This window comes from Lactuca sativa, chromosome 7, assembly GCF_002870075.4.
Source record: "Lactuca sativa cultivar Salinas chromosome 7, Lsat_Salinas_v11, whole genome shotgun sequence".
Taxonomy (NCBI): Eukaryota; Viridiplantae; Streptophyta; class Magnoliopsida; order Asterales; family Asteraceae; genus Lactuca; species Lactuca sativa.
Window position 1 is genome coordinate 167,914,087 of NC_056629.2, and position 4,452 is coordinate 167,918,538.

General features: G+C 29.9%; 1 pseudogene; it reads left to right on the forward strand.

Moving 5' to 3' along the window:
• Positions 1-209: 209 nt before the first annotated feature.
• On the forward strand, positions 210-3,336 carry LOC111919053 (chaperone protein dnaJ 15-like; annotated as a pseudogene).
• The last annotated feature ends 1,116 nt before the right edge of the window (positions 3,337-4,452 follow it).

The window sequence follows — 4,452 nt, forward strand, 5'->3', positions numbered from 1 at the left end:
GTTTAAAAGTTATAAAAAAGGAAAAAACAAAAGCCCCATTTTTTCTCTCTATGAAAAATAAATTAAGGAAAGAAAAACGGTATGCACCGGTTTTCTGAAGTGGCTCCAAATGAAAACTAGAAACACATGGGATTCAGTCTTCCCATCATGGTTGCTCATCTATATCATCTTCTGTCATTCACAGTAACAGTTACAGAAGTCAAATATAAATGATTTCTGTTTCTCCATCACTTTCTCTTGGTATGAATTTGTTTGAGATTGCAATGAAGTTAGGGCTTAAGAAATCGAGGCAACTCATTCATAAATCCGCTGAGCTCCATCGCATATCCAATCTTCAAATTGAGTCATCAAGTGCTGTAATCGTAAACTGTTGGCTCATATTACAATTTTTGTTCATTTACTGTTGGTTTGCATTAGTAGATTGTTAGTATTAATTATCTACAATGTTTTCATTTGGTAAAAACGCAGGGAGAGATTTGCAAAGCTCTCATCTGCCTGGAGATTGATGCTAACATGTATGTGCGAATTCGTGAATGTTGTATCCATTCTATGTAGTTAATTTCTTCAGTTCTATTTCATATGATGAATTGGTTGTTTATCCCCAAAAATTTTAGGAATCAAGTTCTGTTTGGTCGTGAGAAGGCTTACTTTAGATCTTTCAATCTTTACAGAATGAGACTTCCGTTAAGTATGTTCTTCATCATACTTTTAGTCAGTTGATATGTATCAATAATATAATTAAATGATGAACAATCATTTTGTGATGAATCGTAGGAATCAGCTTCATGTTAGGGAATTAGCTATTCGATTTGGATGTGTTAGGCTCATTCCTCTTGTTAAAAAGGATTACCAGTTGAAAACCATCTGTTATCAATCAAACAGGCTATTGATGATGATGATACAAACATCGAAATTGGCTTATCTAACCATGGAACAATGAATACAATGTTTGCAGCATTATTCAGATAAATTTTAGTTGTAATTGTTGTACATTGAAGATTAATTGTTACTTATATAGTTATTCTCTTCCATTCACCTTTTCCAATTAAAGTAAACTAAGAGATCCTATTAAGGCAACTATTTCTGCCAATGTTCTTGAATATGCTTTGAGTGGAAATGTTACAGTTAAACCCCTTCCATTAGGATCACCAGTTAGTAGAAAGGTGCATATAAGTGAATTTTCATGATTTTTAACTTTATTTCTCAGCTGCTTAATTGGCTTAATTGAGTTTGACTGCAGGTAGAGAAACAATAAACTCATTTTTTTGGTGTTAATGTAAATGAAGAACAAACTTAAGCAAGGATTATAATTAGAGTTACTTCAGCCACTCAAAGCAAATTTAAGGTAATTATATATGCATTAAGCCATTAACATCTCTATACTAATAAAAGAGTAGTCATTTTGCCAAGTGTCATAATATTAGAACTCCTAATTAATATGATGCCACTTGTCATTCTATTAATTCTCCATTTTAAATTCATTAAACCTCCTAATTAATATGATGTTATTTGTCAATCTATTTATTCTTTATTTTAAATTTTAAATTTTAAATTTTATATTATTGTTTTCATTAGTTCACAAATAAAAAGAGTCTAATATATATGATAAATTAATTACACATATTTATTTGAATCAATAATTATAATTTTACATAACTAATAAAAAAATCTCTTAATTAATAATGTATTTAAAATTTTATATAAAATAATTGATTAATAATTTTGAATTTTTTACTATGAATATTTAATCAATTTTGTAACCGTGGTTTCCACGGGTTATAAACTAGTGATTTATAAAGTGCCTGAATGGGTTATGATGTGTGTTTTGATAAGATGTTGTATACATAAATATTATTTCTTTTCTGGAATTAATGAATCGTTTGAGCCCGAGTAAATGACTATTTTACCCTTTTGTTTAGAACGATGGTATAACATATGACTACTTAGATAAGAAACAACAATATGAGTTAGGTTCATATCCAACACAATTCTCTCCCTTTTTCTAATCTTTATGTGATTCTAATGTTGCAGCTACTTTACTTCGAGCAAGAGAATGGTAGGGGCTATAATCTTGCACTACAGGTAATATTTTTTTTCTTTTGAAGGGTTCGGATAATATCTTTTTAATCAATATTTGCTATAATGTTATTAGTTTTAAATGTTACCCAAATGAAAATGATGAACGATCATCTTCATTTAAGTACAAAATATTACAGAAACAATTTTAACCTAAATTGAATTTAAAAAATGTTTTCATTTTTACTTTTATCAATGCTTCATTATTTATTTTTTATCTGATTTCATAAATTTTATGAATGAGTAAATTTTAGACAGTTTGTTGCAATATATGTCATTAACCCTTAATTCTTTACAAAATTATTTGAAAGTCAGAAAAATAAATATTTTTGTTAAGATTTGATTTCACTTGATTTATGAATAGATAAACAGTTTAGGGAAGAGGGATATGAAAGGGCGAAATGGTAATTTCTCTAGTAAATTGAGATTGTCATTTGTGGCTTGTTATGGTGCAGGAAGAGAGTGAAAAGACAAGGAATGTGACATCAACAAGTATATATTTCTTGCATTTTCAAGTATATATAATGGATTCAAGTGTTAATGTGGTATGCAAATTGTCATCATATTATTTCGCATTATTTCAAGAATTAATAAAAGTTATTTAGGATATTTGGTAATTTGGTGATAATAATTAAAAATGACTTGTGATTATGAACAATTAGCAATGGCTAAGGACCCAAAAGCTGCTTTCTTTAAAAGATTAGAAGGTCTTCAGTCATGCGAAGTTTCAGAACTAGAAGCTGGGACCCACATATATGTTGGTTAATGTTGAAAATTCTTCTTTTTATTTTTTAATTGATTTGTTAGTTTACGAATTTCGAAAATACTTAAATAACATCATGGGAACTTATGATATATATTTTTTATAGGTGACAACTGAACCATTTATTCTACTACTAAGTGTCATATTTTGTCCTTTAAAAAAAACCATGTCATCATTTATTTAAATATTATGTTTCTAAATGTTCATAGGTAATTCAAAGAAAATTAGGATGTGTGCTTACACCATCAATCTTGATCAATGGCAACATTGGGCCTTCATTCTTATTCTTTTTGTAAAGGAAGTATATGATTTTAGTTATATAACTTTGTTGTCATTGGCTATATATTACTTTTATTTAAATATTTTATTTATATATAACCATATTTATTAATCATTACATTTGTGTATAGGGTATAGGAAGTCTTCATAATGATTCAGCTGCATCTGGATTTACCTTGTTTGATTGTGATGCTTATAATTTTAGGTTGGATATGTGAGTGATGATGCTTCATATGTAGATTTGGATTTATTTGATATTTACTTAGACTTTTTTTAAAGAATTCTAAATATTGATGAAAAACAATGAAATTAATATTATTTTCCATAGACTACAGTTAAATTACTTTTTTATTTAATATTATAGCTAAAAATTGTGTTGCTATTAGTATCATAAATTCTAGAATCATGTGCAATTAGCGTTGAAAACATATGCCATAAAATATTTTTTTGTATTGTGGCAAATAAAAAAGTGCCCCTAAAAATAGGATCAATTTTAGAATTGCATGAATTTTTAGTGGCACAAATTATGTGTCACAAAATACTTTTTGTCTACAGTGGCAAATAAAAAAGTGCCACTAAAACCCTAAAACCTGCAGCATCAAAGCTAAAAAGTGTCACTGAAAAGTTTTAGTGGGAGCACTTCTAGTGACCCTTTTTATTTGTGCCGCTAATTCTTTTTGAGACATTTAGTGGCATTTTTTTGGTATTAAGTGGCACTTTTTGTGTGCCACCGAATGACGTTTTGTTTGTAGTGATTCACACAAAACATCCACACACAATCAAAGTCTCACGAGCAAGACATAATTACATCACACCGCATCAGAAACACAAGTTTATCTCAGTTTATTTTAGTTCTTCTTTTAGAGCTTCTTTTATTAGTTACTCTCCTCAACCTCGTTGTAACTAATTTTATTATATCTATTCGCCTATTAAATATTAATATATAATATTTTATTTCTCTGCTTAATAAGTACTCACCGCTCACCACCACTGTAATTATTAAAGTAATACCTCCTAGTTAGGGTCTATTTCTTCACCGCAAACCCCCAAGGCAAGTATCATGTTCGCTACTAACGTGATCAGCACGAACCAATGCACTAGGTGAAGCACAACTCTCATCCGTAATCATTGCCCCCGGTGCGCTGCATTCGATACTCCGACATTGCACATTCATATACATGTGTTGTCGTTAAGGATTGGTACAAATTGTGCCAATTCCACCGCCTTACACATTCCAATCCTACGTGATGTTTGCGCTAGCCCACCGATAGACCAACATCACTCCAATCCTCCCACTGTTCGAACCATGTCTTGAATGATCTCCTAGAAAAATC